The sequence below is a fragment of the Oscarella lobularis genome, chromosome 17 (genome assembly GCF_947507565.1).
Source record: "Oscarella lobularis chromosome 17, ooOscLobu1.1, whole genome shotgun sequence".
NCBI classification, from domain to species: domain Eukaryota; kingdom Metazoa; phylum Porifera; class Homoscleromorpha; order Homosclerophorida; family Oscarellidae; genus Oscarella; species Oscarella lobularis.
This window is the reverse complement of record NC_089191.1, coordinates 2364330-2384472: the sequence shown is the minus strand read 5'-3', so window position 1 is coordinate 2384472 and position 20143 is coordinate 2364330. Positions and strand designations below refer to the sequence as shown.

Sequence of the window (20143 nt, the reverse complement as noted above, 5' to 3'; positions counted from 1 at the left end):
AGAAACGACGAGACAGCAACACCAAACGAAAATAAGGCCCCAAAACCCAATCGCGAGTAACGAACAGCACACGAAAACCTTTCTCACCTTTCTCGGTCGCCGATTTCTCCCTCACTCCGCCGCGTTCGCCCCCCTTCGCCTCGTTTCACGCTGAATGCGGCAGTGAATGAACACAATACTCCCGTATACACGAAAACCCGGATCACCACCGCGAAAATCTCGAAAAAATACGCGAATTCTTTAAGGATTACTTCCTGCACCACCGAGTGGTATAACACACTATTTTGATTACGATAAATGACATGGAAAACACGCTGAAACGAAAAATGTCGACATGCAAAAAACGCGATTTTAGGACACCAAACCTCAAATACGCCCACTGGAACCTATGCTTATATTAAACTACATTAAATTCTCTACAGAAAACCTGTAAACCGATTGACAATCCCTTTAATCTGCTACACACGATAACCGGTATAAGTTGCCGGCTTCCAAAAACACAATCTCCTGAATATTAAAATAGAATTACATCCAATGACGTCATCCATAGGAATTTAGATAGAGCTCCTGAAGCTCTTTCGAATGATATATAACACGACCAAAACGGGCTAAATGAGACGCTAATCTTGAAACTTATTGATTTTAGCCGTTTTTTTGCAAACTGGAATATGACGTAGTTCCGCGGAAACTCACTTAAATCACCTGAAATTTTTTTCAGGAGAGGCTATGCATAGTAGAATTACGCTCCATAACCCCCCTAAGGAATCCCCAAATTTCCCAGCCAATTAAAAACTTTAAAAGATTTTTCCCTACCGATACCCCTTTAACCGACCATAACTTTAAAGTGGATGCACGAACAATGCTCCCAATCTCCCTTTCCGGTGATCTACCACTGTGATATCTTCTGGCACAACCGTTGCCATGGTTACTGAACCTTTTCTAAAAATGCCTTTTTCGACTTCTCCTCTGTAAGACCCCTTCTGAGAACCTTTCTAAATTTTCCCCCACACTACCAAACCATAAAAATTACCCCCCCTCCCCCCAATTTTTACCCTGTAAAAGTCTCCCTTAGACCCATGTAGACCCCCAATTCAGAGACAAATTTCTTAACTAACGTATTAAAAAGTACTCCCAAGGGTATAATCAATAAAACAGAATATCTTAAGAGCATATTAATACCTTTTTGACCCCTCTTCCCTTTTCCAATAATTTCACTTTAACCTTCCCTTTGCATGTCCCCTTCATGTCCTGTCCCGTCGCTTCGCTTCCCTCGTCCAAATTAAGGACACTGCCCTTGACCCTCCACTTCCATCCCCCGTAGAAAGGATTGGCCAACATCCCGTACCTCGTACTGTATTGGAATCTGAATATTGGGCACTACAATGAATTTTCCCGCCCACTTCATCACCTACAACCGTCATAAAACCAAAATCTTAGTCATCATACTCAACATCCTCTGGGGTCCTTCCTGGTCGGTAGTGGATACAGCGGTTGAGCCAGACTTGCCGTTGTGCATTTCTCTCTCTTTAACCCTAACCCTAACCGCAAGATCTCGTCGCTCATCCGCCGCCCCAGTTTACCATACCCAAGCGTCCCTCTGCCAGGGAGATTTCCCTACAGAGGGACACGCTTAAGGCCACGTCGGAACTATGCATCATTTATGATGCCGAGATCATACGGGCAGAAAGCCATCGAGCATTTCTAGCCCAATGTTCCGACAAAGGCGTGATCCCCAAGGGTTTGAGGCTGCACAGCACTCCCCTGGTCGCTGAAAAAGCAGCGTCAAAGGTGTCACAGTGGTTTGCCGAAATATTACACGAGGCAGAGTTAAATCTCGTTAACTCGCTGATTAGACATTACGATGTCTTGCTCGACAGATTCAGAGAGACCCGGGCCGAAATTGGTAAACACCTCACATGGCTAGAGCGGCAGGATATCTATGATCTGGACTGGTCGTCCGTGAATCGAGATGCTGCTCTGGCCAACAAAGAACTAAACGCACGAAGGGAATCATTGAAAACAGAGCACGAAGCAAAGCTCTTGGCTCTTGTTAATTCCCTTCCGTCTACAGAATCCGAATCTGCCACAGCCTCCACTCGAGACCAGGAGAAACAGGCGAAAATAGGCCTGTTGGGGATTGAACCCAACCTCGAGTCGGACCAGGAAGACGAGGATCGTGAGCAGGGAGATCACCCACTCATTTATCCACGTCATGTCGCGGAGGGTTCGCCACAGGCGAAACGCGCGTGGTCAATAATCGAGAACTGGATGTGTCTCGAAAATCCGGCACCCAGTCCAAGCGACAAGAATCCGGTCACATTTGCCGAACGTAAGAGACGGCTTGCCATTCGCGGGTCCGCTGGGTCGAAACGACCTAGGACCGATGACGACGGTACTACCGATTCTGGTCGCCAGGGTGAGGAGAACTCCCACGCAAAAATACCTTTGGTTACACGCAACCCTGTATTCTCATATAGATACACGGGGAGGCGCCGGCGCCAAAGGCATCGCCGTCACACAGCAATCCCAACCACAACAACAAACAACCAAAAAACAGCAAAAAAAGAAAAAACGCCCACGCAAAAACTCAAAAAAACAACAACAACAAACTACGACGGACAACACAAACAAACACACTACACCGCCCCCGGCGCAACAGCCGGCGCAACAACAGTCACGCCAGCAGCCGCCCTCGGCAACGCGTCGACGCCAGAACCCACCGAGGCCGTTACTGCCCCGCCCGGCGGAGACGCTTCGGCTGGTCGAGCGACGCATCGCACAATCTCGCCCGCCGACAACCGGTCGCGGAAGAGGCGCCGGCGCAAACGAGCGCGGCGCAGTCTAACGAGGGCGGCGGTTGACAATGACACTCTTTCTTTGTCTACTTTTCCTCTTTACTCTCCTCCCAAACTGCTCAATAAAATGTCTGTAAATGTAGATATTCCTGCTGCCAATACGCATACGCAAAAACGTAGACGCGTACGCAAACAGGTCAGACACCGTATCCGCGACAAGCGGCGATCGGTTATACATTTGAGTGAAATCAGGAGAAAGAGAGCATTGCTGACACGAGAAAAACGCTTGGAAAAAGCCAAGCGTTGTATAACGTGTGCGGGAGACGTTAGTCTCACTGACACTGAAATTCTCGTACTGGCAAAAGGACTAACGTTCGTTCCAACAGAAAGCCGACCAAATAGAAATCGGCTTTTAAAGGAATTTGACTCGTTTGCTTGCAAACTGCGCAGACAATATATCATGTCAAAACGCAAGGAGCAATCAGCGGTGTCCTACGAGCGTCATCCCTATGCACCTCCCTCAAAGTGGATACCCACCACAACAGACAGCGGTGCACTCGAGGAATACATTCGCAAAACACGTACCAGCATCAAGAATATGCCTGTTACGATTCCCAAATTCAATCTCACGTTGCCAGAACGACGTGCATTGAGAGAGCTTGGGAGACGTCGGGACATTGTCATTAAGAAGGCAGATAAGGGAGCTTGCATCGTGGTCCAATCTCGAGACGAATACATCGAGAAAGGAACGTTACATGTCAATGACACTAAAACGTATACACCACTCGAAGCAAATCCCACTGCCGCAATTGGCGAGGCCATCAACGAAAGCGTTCAGGAATTCTTGGACGCTAATTTGATAGACCAAATCACCGCCAATTACCTAAGACATGAATCCACAGATTCAATTCGAACGCAGGTGCTCTATTTCTTGCGAAAAATACACAAAAATCCGCATGGTTTCCGGCCAATCGTGAGCGGATGTTCGGGTCCAACCGAAAAGATCTCCGCATACGTTGACCGGATACTGCAACCCATAGTCAAACTAACAACAAGCTATCTGAGAGATAGCTCCGCATTCATACACTATTTAGAGACTACCAGGTTCCCTAAAAACGTCATATTGGTTACAATAGATGTTTCTGCTCTCTACACTTCCATTCCCCAAAGGGAAGGAATCCAAGCATGTGTGGAGGCAGCTAGGGAACACTATCCGAATGAACCGGATGTACCTAACATAGTCTCTACATTTCTGCAATACATCCTCCAAGCCAATGTTTTTGAATTTGACAGGAAAATTTTTCTGCAAAAACATGGCACGGCTATGGGGACAAAGGTCGCCCCTTGCTTTGCAAATCTCTTCATGTCTGGCTTGGAATCCGTGTTCCTCGAAAAGGAATCACGCTTCCTGCCAGAGCCACTTCGGTGGAAGAGATACATCGACGACATTTGGCTCACTTGGCCGTATGGGGAAGAATCCCTTTTAGCCTTTTTGAACCGCTTAAATAAATTTAATAAACACATTAAATTTACTTGGGACTATAGCACCCAAGAAGCGGTTTACCTGGATGTAAAAGTATTCAAAGGAGAACGATTTGCTCGTTCTGGAATACTCGACACGCAAACTTACTTCAAACCCACGAATGCATTTACTTACGTACATGCATCCTCGGCTCACCACCCGTCCGTATTCAAAGGATTGGTGAAGGGCGAGGCTACACGTTACCTACGCACGACATCGAGCAAAGAAACGTACGAGGAGACGTTAGCTAAATTCAAACAACGTCTCGTCGATCGTGATTACAATCCCAGGATGATCGATGACATTTTGAAAACAATGCCATTCGATAAACGTCCTGAAATGCTCGAAAAAATTGCTAAGGATTTGACTGCAACGGAGCTAGAGGGAGAAGTCGAGTCAAACACGACGACTCCTTCTACACAACCGATTGAGAAACGATTCAAGAATGCCCCTTTGGTGTTTCCAACTGTCTACACACGTTGGTTCCCAAAGATAAGGGATAAACTTGGAATCTATTGGGAGTGCACAATGGGTAGGGATCCTACTCTCAAGCGCATTTTCCCAAAATTTCCAATCATGGCATATAAACGGGCTTCGAATTTGGCTCAACAAATTGTTAAAGCCAAACTTCCAAAACCAGAGATATTCCCTGGTCCGGATCCCCCTCGAACCGATGAGTATCCATCTCAAATTCGAGTTCCGAGGACGGGCTTGAAACCCAGGTGCCATCCATGCAACACCGCTCAATGCGGAGTTTGTCCAATCCTAAACGTGACCAGTGGAGTGGTTAGCACTTCGACAAAACGAAGCTACCCAATCTCCACTGATCTCACGTGCAAATCCACCAACGTCATCTACGTGCTGCAGTGCAAACATTGCAACAAGCAGTACGTTGGCGAAACGAGCAAGTCCTTTATCTACCGAATGAAGCATCACAGAAATGCCGCAAACGGTAAAGACGAAAAGATCCTAAAAAGACCTTTATATCGTCATTTTAAAGAACTAAACTTGTCCTTCAACGATAACATCAGAGCCACACTGGTAGACAAAGTCCCAGATACGGCTCAGCTGAAAATCGTTGAAAAACATTGGATTGAAAAAATGGGCACGCGACTTCCGGTTGGGTTCAACTCTCATTATTGAACCAGATCTGACCGGTCGTCGCATCCCTGGACCGTTTTTCGGTGGTCAGCCAAAGCCACGAAAAACGCAACAGACGGACAAACTGCCAGAGAGTACAAAACCTGAAATCTCACTCGCACGTGTCCGATTGCTGTACGAGCCTTTGCTCCAGTCCCTTTCGGTCAAATATTGCCATATGTGACGTCACCATTCTAAAAAAACTCATATAAAAAGGTTGGAATAACATTTAAAATTCTTGCCTTGCACCACTTTTGCAAAAACTCGCATTTCTTCCGAAATTCTGGTTCGTTTCCGTCCGGTCTTGCACTGATGGATAGAGCAGTGTCCATTCTATCGGTGAATAAATTTTGGTCTAATTAGATTAAAGTTTGGGACATAAACGGACGCCCGGAAGCTAAACGTGCGCTAGCGGCAGACCCAAATTAGGGTCTACTTCACCAAGGCGTAATTCCTAAACTATTGGTTGCCATGGGAAACCGCTTACACCGGTCGAAAGACTACATCATGGACTCTGACTCCACCAAAATCGAATGGAGTCGGAGCACCCATGACGGAATGGCACGCTTTCGAAGATTCGGAAAAAGAGTCACTCGCGCGCACTCAAAAAGCCTCGAATAACAAATTCGAAACGCTTTTTCGAAAGGAAACGGTCTACCGAACACTTTTCTGACCGTCTCTAATCGTTTGAGCAGCAAACGGGGCCGATAGAACGTGCTTTTCGATCGCGATCGATCGCGATTTTGGGAAGAACGCGCCCTTTTTACTTCTAAGAGTACAAACTTACCTTTTGAAGTCCTCCGGTTGTGTTTCGAATTTCGATTCCGACGCGGGAGAAGCCGTTCAGGTCTCATGAGGCAGTTCTTCGCTGTCACGTGTTGCGCATGCGCACAGTGACTGGATATTAAGCAGTATTGTCCAAATTTATAACGAACAATATTGCTGAGCCTTGATTATTAATTGGACGAGATTTCCAATTGCCATGGCGACACACGGACACAGAAATTGAGGCAATAGAGTCCTGGACCCTGTTTTCTCACATTGAATGAGAACATGGAAACCAGTCTCTGTACATTCTCATAGTTCTGTCCTAACCCGTGCAAACCCTGACCCTTGAACCCAGTATAGGCAGGGACATTGATTCCCAGCCTTGTTCAAGGCAATATTGTACCACCTTGTTCCTCTGATTCAAAACAGAATATGGAACAAGCGGTCTACTGTCGAGTAAACCACATAGAGACTCAATATTGACTCTAGACGATGTGACGGGTGTTTTCCAATGACCATGTTTGGATACTGGATCGCTCACGTGACATATGGGTACTCGGCTATCGACTGGCACCGTGAGAGGATTGATAACTCCTGGGCTCTAGCATTAGCGATGGGGGGACTCGTCCTTGCTGTCTACTTTTGTTATTCCCTACATGGTGTAACCCAAGGTGGTGTTTCTGCTTGATCGCGTCACTTTGGGCGTTTCTTACCTTTAGCTTTCTTGCCGGCGCTGCGAAATAGGCCGTTGGGCTTCGTTTATTCATTTAGCAGCGAAGATCCCAACGAGGGGCCTCATCTTCATTCGTGTACCCCATTGCGGGGCCCCACTTGCGTAAGAAGTTAGCGCGCTGCGTTCGTCGCCTTCGTCGACGTCTTTTTTCCGCTTTGGCTCCGTTTTTTGCTGCGCGTGATCGCCTAGTAACCACTGCGCGTGCTCATCTAAAAAAGCGAAGATGGCGAGGTTCTCCTTACTTTCTCAACGGCGGGTACGAAGAATGACTCCTTCGGACGTTTTCGTTACTCAGCGATCGATGTGGAACGATTTTCGGCGTTTCGAGCGACGATTTCGCTCTGTTCGCGATCGACACGCGCCTCAGCGAAAGATTTTGCATTCGTTTTCGTTACGTGCCGAAGATTTACACGCTGTACGTCGGAATTTATCGATAATAGTGCCAAGTCGACTTGTTTGTGTGCATTTTAGTACGGATTCGACGATTTTCGGCTGCTGCGGCTTTCAAGGAGATAACAGGGATGCTAATATGTCATAATTTGGCGTTAGACAGAAGCTTGAGGTTAAGAACGAGCCACTCTCTCCATCGCCACGTCAATTGTCCGTTTATAGACGTATAAATATGCCCACCCATCATGAACTGTTCAAGTGCCGTTGCTCAAATGCTATTCTGTATACAACACACGCAATTATTCGTACAACGTCATTGCAGGGCTGGACAGTGAAGGTAATCACTATGCTCCGTTTTCTTCTTCCTCATTGTCACCGACTTTTACAGTTGCAAATAACGACAGTATTAACTTCAATTGGAACATCTCATCTAACACCTTTCCCCCCTCGCGCAATTCATGCATCGTTTGCAAGCAATGGCGAGAAGTGGTCATGGATTATGGGATCCAGTCATAATTCGGGGTACAGTCGGTGCTATGTTGGAGCTGGTAATCGCGACCATTTTTACATGTTATCTGACAGACGTGGCCGTAATTGATGTTGACAGCCCAAGCAAAATAACGGGAAGAAAGCCGCCCACAAAATACATTCCGGAAGGTTTGCGGGGAATATGGAGCTACGTTGATAAGCAGACAGTTTGCCTTGAATTTGATGTACTACATGACCGTTGCATATGTTCTTGCTGTTAATTAACGCTACGCGCATTGTCAAAATGATTTATTCGAAACGTTTTCTAAAGTCACGTGCGTATGTTAGCGCGCTTTACTCGTTTCGTGAATGAAGCTCGAGCGACGTCGATACAGAATAAAAGGTAAGTATTAAGTAGTTTAGAGCCGTTTCGGCTCTTCGGTAAGGTGCGAAACGGTCGAAATCGCGACGTAGTGTCGCCTAGGTGCGACGCGCACCTCGAAATACGATCAAATCGTATCGATTCCACGCGAGACAATGTTTCGAAACGTTTTGAAGCGTTTCGCTACGTTCTCTTGCGTATTTCGAGCCATTTTCGACGCTCGAAAAGGGGCGTGGCCCTTTTCTTTCGCGCTCGCTCAACGGCAAACGGCGTGTCGTACGCCGTCGACGATCGGAAATTCGATAACTAGAGTATATAGGCTTTCGATCGATGTAACGTTCGTCGCCGTACGTCGTGCCGTAGCGGCACGGCAGCGTCGTAAAGATTGGGTGGTTTCGGCGCACGCGAGTAGGCGTATTTGAATATTCGACACGTTTTTATGTCGAAAATTCGCGAATTTCGACGCGGCTCTTTACCAATCTTGTAGAGTCATCAATGGCGATTCGATTGGTCTTGGTCCGGTCGCCGTGCGATGTTTTGTCACGAAACGGCACGCATTTAAAGTTATTTCGTCGCGAATGAGAAAAATCGAAATTGTTTTTCGATTTTCTCCGTCTTGTGATGGAATTCGCCCGCGTTTTTTGGTGCAGCGGAATTCTATTAGGTAGTATGTAAGGGACGAAAAGGTTTGGTGGCCATTGGCCAAAATTTTGGTTGAATTTTCAAGTCAAAACGTTTTTTGGCTTATGGTACATCTATGGTACATCTTTGCATTGTTCGCAAAGTGCCTTCCCGTGGTCGGATGGAGCCGAGATTCGATATCTTGTCTCTCTGACCCCGGAATTGTTGGTAGCCAAAGTTTGGTTGCCATAGCAACCGAAAATTTTTGATTTAAAGATAAAGCTCTCAATATAATATTTAGGCCCTAAGAATCGAAGATTGGGCCCTAAATTTAATAGTTAGGCCGAAAAAATGGCGTTTCCCTCACGATCTTTTCGACATCGAGCGTCCTACCCTACGCGATTGAGTCTAGAACGCTGGTCTACATGTACTTTTTCTGTCGGTTCTCCGCGTGCTCATCGTTTATGGGGTTTCTAATTGTAATTTCTTTTATCTAGGAGCAGTCAATTGGAAGGAGAGAGGGTGAAGGAGGAGAAGGACAACTGACACAATTGGAGGAGAAGACGGATCGACACCAGGAAGAAGGAGGAGTAAGCCAAGGAACGATATCGTTAGGTATATGGTTATTTTACATTTATTAATCAATTTTAATTACTTTTACCTAGGGGAAAGCAATGGGAAGGAGAGAAAGCGCGCGGATCAAGGTTAAGAGTAATACTAGAATTAGGATTAAGGGTAGGATCAGGATTATTAGTAGGCTTAGGATTAAGGGGGATTAGGAGGATTAGGATTAACGGGGTGGACGGAAACGGGCTAACCACCTAGGTATTTTATACCTCGTACTGGCGTACTCAAAGGTGTTAGAAACCGTTAGTCGTAGTATTGTTTGACAATCTTTCCGGAGTATTCCTGCTTTGTGTTTGCATTCATACAGGTAATTGCGGTTAGTGATGTTGGGTAAAATAAAAATCTAAAATTTCAGAAGTTAAGCTATAATTCTATGCCTTCATATCCTATTGAGAACGAAGGGCGATTGCCTTCGTTTTCTATAGAGAACGATGAACAAATGCCTTCGTTTTCTATAGAGAACGATGGACAATATCCTTCCTTTTCTATAGGGAACGATGGACAAATGACTTCGTTATCTATAGAGAACGATGGACCATATCCTCCTTCCTTTTCTATAGAGAACGGTGGACAAATGCCTTCGTTTTCTATAGAGAGCGAAGGACGATTGCCTTCGTTTTCTATAGACGATTGCCTTCGTTTTCCATAGAGAACGATGGACGATTGCCTTCGTTTTCTATAGAGAATGATGGAAGATTTCCTTCGATTTCTATAGAGAACGATGGACAATATCCTTCCTTTTCTATAGAGAACGATGGACAAATGACTTCGTTATCTATAGAGAACGATGGACCATATCCTCCTTCCTTTTCTATAGAGATGGACAAATGCCTTCGTTTTCTATAGAGAGCGAAGGACGATTGCCTTCGTTTTCTATAGAGAACGATGGAGAATTTCTGTTCTGTTTTGTATGCTTGTCGTTGAAACGTTTTAGTATTTTAGACGTCTTCCTATTGTAGTTCTTTCTTCAGGGAATATTTGTTTTTTTTAAATTACTCGTGGGATCATTGCATTATTTTTTCTATTGGTGCGTTCTCTTGTTTTTTCAGTGGCGTTCTCTTGTTTATTCAGAGTCTTATCTCTACTTGATTGCTATGTGTAAGAGATATTGCTCTAAGGCAAGAGCTGGCATTTTTAAAACGTACGTCATCACCGTCACTACGATAAAAAGTGAATATATGTTTTCATTCATCTGGCAGACAGATGTCAAAGAAAAGACAGCAAAATGGAAGATGACTTTATTTGCCTTACTTTGCATACGTAATAATTTTTTGATTAGCACTAGGCGCATAATACAATCACGCGCTCGCGTCTCACGTGGTCCTAGTTAGGCGCGTGGAAAGTAGATAGGGCGGCACACACAATAAAGTAGGAGAAGTCATGTCAAATTTTATTTCAATAAAGTCCCGGATGTACACATAAAAATTAAACAGAGTTTGCCCTCTCCTCCATCCACCCCCTCGCCCCAAATGGGAGGCAAGGCCAGGTGGGCACCTGCTGTGAGTCAAAGGACTCGTGGGGTCACTCCATACTCCCCCGCGGAGGGTGAGCCCGTTTAACCTCCTGGCTCCGAGCCTTGGACTGTGAAAGTGGCAGCTGGGATGTCAGTCCACTCACAGGTGCAATTCCAAGGGGCGTCACTGATTTACCCGCCAGTGCTCTGCCTTAAAGCGGAGAGGCAACTCTATAGCCTCTGCAGAGGTATGGCCTATTTATCGCTCTTGGCCACAGAGGGATGGCTGCGTCTGCCTCGTCTGATTGGAGGAACAACTACACGGCAAAACAATTGACAAAGGGGAAAACAAAGAAAAGTACCTGGCGTCGGCCAAAGTCTCGAGCAGATAAACGTCTGGAACAACTAAAGGCCTATTCGTCGCTCTTGGCCACAGAGGAATGGCTAGCATGAAATATAAGGTCTATGAGTAATTTTATTAGAAATAGAAAATTACGCAAAGGAACTATGAGTAAACTTGGGATACCTCTATAGTTATTACTCTAAGCCTAGTCCTTATGGAAGACGTTTCGCGATGTAACTTCTTACCTCAACATCTGCATAGGAATCCGGATGGTCTTTGACATAGCTACACGCCCGAAGGATATTCTGTCGCGTTTTCGCGGCCCCAAGGGCCCGCTTGAAACAAGGGAAGATACACCTAAAAAAAAAAAAACAATTTTATTTTTTGGTTGCTATGGCAACGATACTTTGGCTATCAACAACTCCGGGGTCAGAGAGACCAGATAAAAAATCTCGGCTCGATCCGACAAAGGGAAGGCACTTTGCCAACGTCGCAAAGATGTACAAAAAGCAAAAAAGTTTACGAGTAGAAATTTCACTCAAAAATTTGACCGACGGCCACCAAACCCTTTCGTCCCTTGCGTACCACCCAATAGAAATCCTCTCCAGAAAAAATCGCGAACGAATTCCTTCAGGGGACGGAGAAAATCGAAAAACAATTTCGAATTTTCTCGTTCGCGATCAAACGACTTAAAAATCGTGCCATTTCGCCACGAAACGTCGCACGACGACCGGACCGCGACCAATCGAATCGCCAACGACGACTCTATAAGATTGGTTCAAAGCCATGTCGAAATTCGCGAATTTTCGACATAAAAACGTGTCAAATATACAAACACGCCTTCTCGCGTGCGTCGAAATCACCCCACCTTTGCGACGCCGTCGTGAGTCAACGACGCCACGTACGGCGACGAACGTACCATCGATCGAAACCCTATATCATCTAGTTTTCGATTTTCGATTCGCCGACGGCATACGATACGCCGTTTGTCGTGGAGCGAGCGCGAAAGTTAAGGGCCACGCCCCCTTTTCGCACATCGAAATCGTCGCAAACGACTCGAAATACGCCACGGAATGCAGCTAAACGCTTCGTAACGTTCCGAAAACATGATTCCGCGTCGAAACGAAACGATTCCAGCGCATTTCGCAGGGCGCGTCGCACCTTGGCGACCCGACGCCTCGATTTCGATCGTTTCGCGCCATTGCGAACGGTCGAACGGGTTCTAAACTACTCAAGACTCACCTCTTTCACTCTTTTGACTTCGCTCAAGCTTCGAATCTGTCGTTTTGAGCCATTTTCCATTCATTCGTAACAAACGAGTCAAGCGCTAACGCACGCACGTGACTATGGTGGATTATATAAGTGACGTCAAAAAAAGTATTGAAAACAAAGATTTCAAACTATTTACAATCGATAATAGTGTAGCAGGGGTTTGCGAGGGTGTTCGAGGCAAAACGGTACACGTTAAGCGTTAAACGAGCCCGAATTCCACTCGACGGCAGCTCTACACAGTCTGTTCGCTCTAACTCGGTTCGCTTTGTACCTAACCCGATCCCTACCTTCTAAACCTTCACCCCAGTATCTGTCCACGCGGTTCTCGCTTTCCACGTGTCCGTTGCGCCTGTTATGACGACTGGAACGGCGCGTCGTTCGTATTCTCGAAAATTGTCCTAGGACAATTTTATAATTGTCCCAGAACAAATTGTCCCAAGGACAAATTGTCCCAAGGACAATTTTGAAAAGATCCTTTACTCATAATGAAGGTAGAACCTTCACTCCTAATGAAGGTACAGGGTTCTGCCGAGAATATTTTTAGTGTGGGAAGAAGGTATGGAAGGATAGATAAAATACGCAATTTTAAAAAAAGTCCGAGACAATTTTGAAAATCGTCAAAGACAATTTTAAAATGGTCCTAGGCAATTTAAAAAAATTCCTAAAACGATTTTTAAAATTGTCTTGGACCATTTTTAAAACTGTTTTGGCGATTTTTAAATTTTTTAAATTGTCTTAGGACAATTTTAAAAATTGTCCCAAGACAATTTTAAAGGATTGTCTTGAAACAATTTTTAAAATTGTCCTGAGACAATTTTAGACTTGTCTTGGGACAATTTTTAGAATTGTCTGGGGACAATCTTTACGAATCTACGATCTACGAATCTACGATCTACGAATCTACGATCTACGATCTATATTTACAATCTACAAATCTAACGATCTACAAATCTACAATCTACAAATCTACGATCTACGAATCTACGATCTACGAATCTACGATCTACAAATGTACAAATCTACTATCTATATTTACAATCTACAAATCTAACGATCTACAAATCTACAATCTACAAATCTACGATCTACGAATCTACGATCTACGAATCTACAATCTACGAATCTAACGATCTACAAATCTACAATCTACAAATCTACGATCTACAAATCTACGATCTACGATCTACGAATCTACAATCTACAAATCTAAAAATCTACGATCTACAATCTACAAATCTAACGATCTACAAATCTACAAATCTACAAATCTACAATCTACGATCTACAATCTACAAATCTACGATCTACAATCTATAATCTACAAATCTACGAATCTACGATCTACAAATCTACGATCTACAAATCTACAATCTACAAATCGAAGCTACAAATCTACAAAATCGAAGCTACGAATCTACAAATCTACGAATCTACAAATCTACAAATCTACAAATCAAAGCTACAAATCTACGATCTACGAATCTACGATCTACGAATCTACGATCTACAAATGTACAAATCTACGATCTATATTTACAATCTACAAATCTAACGATCTACAAATCTACAATCTACAAATCTACGATCTACGAATCTACGATCTACGAATCTACAATCTACGAATCTAACGATCTACAAATCTACAATCTACAAATCTACGATCTACAAATCTACGATCTACGAATCTACGATCTACGAATCTACAATCTACGAATCTAACGATCTACAAATCTACAATCTACAAATCTACGATCTACGAATCTACGATCTACGAATCTACAATCTACGAATCTAACGATCTACAAATCTACAATCTACAAATCTACGATCTACAAATCTACGATCTACGATCTACGAATCTACAATCTACAATCTATAATCTACAAATCTACGAATCTACGATCTACAAATCTAACGATCTACAAATCTACAATCTACAAATCTACGATCTACGAATCTACGATCTACGAATCTACAATCTACGAATCTAACGATCTACAAATCTACAATCTACAAATCTACGATCTACAAATCTACGATCTACGATCTACGAATCTACAATCTACAAATCTAAAAATCTACGATCTACGAATCTACGATCTACAATCTACAAATCTAACGATCTACAAATCTACAAATCTACAAATCTACAATCTACGATCTACAATCTACAAATCTACGATCTACAATCTATAATCTACAAATCTACGAATCTACGATCTACAAATCTACGATCTACAAATCTACAATCTACAAATCTACGATCTACAATCTATAATCTACAAATCTACGTATCTACGATCTACAAATCTACGATCTACAAATCTACAATCTACAAATCGAAGCTACAAATCTACAAAATCGAAGCTACGAATCTACAAATCTACGAATCTACAAATCTACAAATCTACAAATCGAAGCTACAAATCTACTACAAATCTACGATCTACGAATCTACAATCTACAAATCTACAATCTACGAATTTACGATCTACAATCTACAAATCTAAAAATCTACAATCTATAATCTACAAATCTACGAATCTACGATCTACAAATCTACGATCTATAATCTACAAATCGAAGCTACAAATCTACGATCTACGAATCTACAATCTACAATCTATAATCTACAAATCTACGAATCTACGATCTACAAATCTAACGATCTACAAATCTACAATCTACAAATCTACGATCTACAAATCTACCATCTACGATCTACGAATCTACAATCTACAAATCTAAAAATCTACGATCTACGAATCTACGATCTACAATCTACAAATCTAACGATCTACAAATCTACAAATCTACAAATCTACAATCTACGATCTACAATCTACGAATCTACGATCTACAATCTACAAATCTAACGATCTACAAATCTACAAATCTACAAATCTACAATCTACGATCTACAATCTACAAATCTACGATCTACAATCTATAATCTACAAATCTACGAATCTACGATCTACAAATCTACGATCTACAAATCTACAATCTACAAATCTACGATCTACAATCTATAATCTACAAATCTACGTATCTACGATCTACAAATCTACGATCTACAAATCTACAATCTACAAATCGAAGCTACAAATCTACAAAATCGAAGCTACGAATCTACAAATCTACGAATCTACAAATCTACAAATCTACAAATCGAAGCTACAAATCTACTACAAATCTACGATCTACGAATCTACAATCTACAAATCTACAATCTACGAATTTACGATCTACAATCTACAAATCTAAAAATCTACAATCTATAATCTACAAATCTACGAATCTACGATCTACAAATCTACGATCTATAATCTACAAATCGAAGCTACAAATCTACGATCTACGAATCTACAATCTACAATCTATAATCTACAAATCTACGAATCTACGATCTACAAATCTAACGATCTACAAATCTACAATCTACAAATCTACGATCTACAAATCTACCATCTACGATCTACGAATCTACAATCTACAAATCTAAAAATCTACGATCTACGAATCTACGATCTACAATCTACAAATCTAACGATCTACAAATCTACAAATCTACAAATCTACAATCTACGATCTACAATCTACAAATCTACGATCTACAATCTATAATCTACAAATCTACGAATCTACGATCTACAAATCTAACGATCTACAAATCTACAATCTACAAATCTACGATCTACAAATCTACGATCTACGAATCTACAATCTACGAATCTAACGATCTACAAATCTACAATCTACAAATCTACGATCTACGAATCTACGATCTACGAATCTACGATCTACAAATGTACAAATCTACGATCTATATTTACAATCTACAAATCTAACGATCTACAAATCTACAATCTACAAATCTACGATCTACGATCTACGAATCTACAATCTACGAATCTAACGATCTACAAATCTACAATCTACAAATCTACGATCTACAAATCTACGATCTACGATCTACGAATCTACAATCTACAAATCTAAAAATCTACGATCTACGAATCTACGATCTACAATCTACAAATCTAACGATCTACAAATCTACAAATCTACAAATCTACAATCTACGATCTACAATCTACAAATCTACGATCTACAATCTATAATCTACAAATCTACGAATCTACGATCTACAAATCTACGATCTACAAATCTACAATCTACAAATCGAAGCTACAAATCTACAAAATCGAAGCTACGAATCTACAAATCTACGAATCTACAAATCTACAAATCTACAAATCGAAGCTACAAATCTACTACAAATCTACGATCTACGAATCTACAATCTACAAATCTACAATCTACGAATTTACGATCTACAATCTACAAATCTAAAAATCTACAATCTATAATCTACAAATCTACGAATCTACGATCTACAAATCTACGATCTATAATCTACAAATCGAAGCTACAAATCTACGAATCTACAAATCTACAAATCTACAAATCTACAAATCTACAAATCTACAAATCGAAGCTACAAATCTACTACAAATCTACGATCTACGAATCTACAATCTACAAATCTACAATCTACGAATTTACGATCTACAATCTACAAATCTAAAAATCTACAATCTATAATCTACAAATCTACGAATCTACGATCTACAAATCTACGATCTATAATCTACAAATCGAAGCTACAAATCTACGAATCTACAAATCTACAAATCTACAAATCTACAAATCTACAAATCTACAAATCTACTACAAATCTACGATCTACGAATCTACGATCTACGAATCTACAATCTACAAATCTACAAATCTACGATCTACGAATCTACGATCTACGAATCTAAAATCTACGAATCTACAAATCTACAATCTACAAATCTACAATCTACGTACCATCTAATTTTTCTTGGGACAATTTTTAAAATTGTCTTGGACCATTTATAAAATCGTCTTGGACCATTTTTAAAATTGTCTTGGACCATTTTAAAAATTGTCTTGGACGGTTGTTTTGGACGATGTACCCGGCAGTAATTATTGCAAGCTACGGGCTGTCATAACGTTATAGTAGTATGGGTCGGCGATAGGCGAGTAAGGGTCGGGGCCGACCCATGCCGACCCATGTGGGCAGAACCCTGAAGGTAGAACTTTTACTCGTTGTGAATGTAGAACCTTCACTCGTAGTAAAGGTAGAACCTTTACTCGTTGTGGAGGTAGAGCCTTTACTCGTAGTGTAGATAGAACCTTCACTAATATAGAAGGTAAAACCTTCCCTTGTTGTGAAGGTATAACCTTCACTCATAGTGAAGGTAGAACTTTCACTCCTAGTGAAGGCAGAACCTTCCCTCGAAGTGAAGGTAGAATCATCACTTTTTGTGAAGGTAGAACCTTCACTCCTAATGAAGGTAAAACTTGTACTACTAATGAAATTAGAACATTCACTACTAATGAATGATCTCTCCTAATGAAGGTAGAACCTTCACTCGTTGTGAAGGTAGAACTTTCACTCGCTGTGAAGGTACAACCTACACTCCTAGTGAAGGTAGAACTTTCACTTGTTGAGAATAAATACCGAATTAATTCCGAATAAATGCCGCATTAATTCCGAATAAAAGCCGCATTAATTACGAATAAATTCTCCCCAAGACAAATTGTCCCAAGGTAAAATTGTCCCAGGACAAATTGTCCCAGGACAAATTGTCCCAGGACAAATTGTACCAAGGACAAATTGTCCCGGGACAAAATGTCCCCAGGAAAAATTGTCCCCAGGAAAAATTGTCCCCAGGAAAAATTGACCAGGACAAATTGTCCCAGGACAAATTGTCCCAGGAGAAATTCTCCCAGGACAAATTGTCCCAAGGTAAAATTGTCCCAGGACAAATTGTCCCAGGACAAATTGTCCCAGGACAAATTGTACCAAGGACAAATTGTCCCGGGACAAAATGTCCCCAGGAAAAATTGCCCCCAGGACAAATTGTCCCCAGGAAAAATTGACCAGGACAAATTGTCCCAGGACAAATTGTCCCAGGACAAATTGTCCCAGGACAAATTGTACCCAGGGCAAATTGTACCCAGGAAAAATTGTCCCAGGACAAATTGTCCCAGGAGAAATTGTCCCCAGGACAAATTGTCCCAGAACAAATTCTCCCAAAAATTACAGCGAAATTACAGGGGGTTAGCCAACGGGTATCTCCTGTAATAAATTACAGCGAAATTACAGGGGGTTAGCCAACGGGTATCTCCTGTAATAAATTACAGCGAAATTACAGGGGGTTAGACAACGGGTATCTCCTGTAATAAACTACAGCGAAATTACAGGGGCTAGCCAACGCGTCTCTCCTCTCATAAATTACAGCGAAATTATAGGGGGTTAGCCAACGGGTTTCTCCTGTAATAAATTAAAGCGAATTTACAGGGGCTAGCCAACGGGTCTCTCCTGTAATAAACTACAGCGAAATTACAGGGGGTTAGCCAACGGGTCTCTCCTGTAATAAATTACAGCGAAATTACAGAGGCTAGCTAACGGGTCTCTCCTGTAATAAATTACAGCGAAATTACAGGGCTAGCCAACGGGTCTCTCCTGTAATAAACTACAGCGAAATTACAGGGGGTTAGCCAACGGGTCTCTCCTGTAATAAATTACAGCGAAATTATGGGGGGGTAGCCAACGGGTCTCTCCTGTAATAAATTACAGCGAAATTACAGGGTCTAGACAACAAGTCTCTCCTGTAAAAAATTACAGCCAAATTACAGGGGTTAGCTAACGGGTCTCTCCTGTAATAAACTATAGCGAAATTACAGGGGCTAGCCAACGGGTCTCTCCTGTAAAAAATTACAGACAAATTACAGGGGGCTAGCCAACGGGTTTCCCTGTAAAAAATTACAGCGAAATTACAGGGGCTAGCCAACGGGTCTCTCCTGTAATAAACTACAGCGAAATTACAGGGGGTTAGCAAACGGGTCTCTCCTGTAATAGATTACAGTGAAATTACAGGGGGTTAGAGAAGGGGTCTCTCCTGTGATAAACTACAGCGAAATTACAGGGGCTACCCAACGGGTCTCTCCTGTGAGGACAAATTGACCCAGGAAAAATTGTCCGAGGACAAATTGTCCCCAGGACAAATTGTCCCAGGACAAATTGTCCAAGGACAAATTGTCCCCAGGATAAATTGTCCCCAAGACAAATTTTCCCAGGACAAATTTTCCTAGGACAAATTCTCCCAGGACAAATAGTCCCAGGACAAATTGTCCCTGGACAAATTGTCCCAGGACCAATTGTCCCCAGGACAAATAGTCCCAGGACAAATTGTCCCTGGACAAATTGTCCCAGGACCAATTGTCCCCAGGACAAATTGTGCCAGGACAATTTGTCCTGGGGACAAATTGTGCCAGGACAAATTGTGCCAGGACAATTTGTCCTGGGGACAAATTGTGCCAGGACAATTTGTGCCAGGACAATTTGTCCTGGGGACAAATTGTCCCAAGGACAATTTGTCCTGGGGACAAATTGTCCCAGGACAATTTGTCCCAGGACAAATTCTCCTCAGGAGAAATTCTCCCAGGACAAATAGTCCCAGGACAAATTGTCCCTGGACAAATTGTCCCTGGACAAATTGTCCCAGGACAATTTGTCCTGGGGACAATTGT

General features: G+C 42.4%; 4 long non-coding RNA genes across 7 annotated transcripts; 2 read left to right on the top strand and 2 right to left on the bottom strand.

Moving 5' to 3' along the window:
• Positions 1-305: 305 nt before the first annotated feature.
• Positions 306-6889, bottom strand: LOC136197611 (uncharacterized). The gene is made up of 4 exons (XR_010672548.1): positions 6245-6889; positions 5700-5790; positions 1180-5651; positions 306-939 (listed from the first exon to the last, which is right to left on the bottom strand). It is a non-coding gene; the product is annotated as an uncharacterized lncRNA (long non-coding RNA).
• Positions 6890-7135: 246 nt separating this feature from the next.
• On the top strand, positions 7136-8130 carry LOC136197612 (uncharacterized). The gene is made up of 5 exons (XR_010672549.1): positions 7136-7373; positions 7430-7520; positions 7571-7685; positions 7737-7870; positions 7931-8130. It is a non-coding gene; the product is annotated as an uncharacterized lncRNA (long non-coding RNA).
• A 42-nt stretch (positions 8131-8172) lies between these two features.
• Positions 8173-10757, top strand: LOC136197160 (uncharacterized). Its single transcript, XR_010672458.1, has 5 exons — positions 8173-8219; positions 9317-9434; positions 9485-9523; positions 10496-10587; positions 10646-10757. It is a non-coding gene; the product is annotated as an uncharacterized lncRNA (long non-coding RNA).
• Positions 10758-10815: 58 nt separating this feature from the next.
• LOC136197161 (uncharacterized) lies at positions 10816-12570 on the bottom strand. 4 transcript variants are annotated; one of them, XR_010672461.1, is made up of 3 exons: positions 12485-12563; positions 11649-12007; positions 10816-11599 (listed from the first exon to the last, which is right to left on the bottom strand). It is a non-coding gene; the product is annotated as an uncharacterized lncRNA (long non-coding RNA). The 4 variants fall into 4 exon arrangements; XR_010672462.1 differs by lacking the exon at positions 12485-12563 and having other exon boundaries at positions 10816-11362; positions 11488-11599; positions 11649-12074; XR_010672460.1 differs by lacking the exon at positions 11649-12007 and having other exon boundaries at positions 12485-12570.
• Between the last annotated feature and the right edge of the window lie 7573 nt (positions 12571-20143).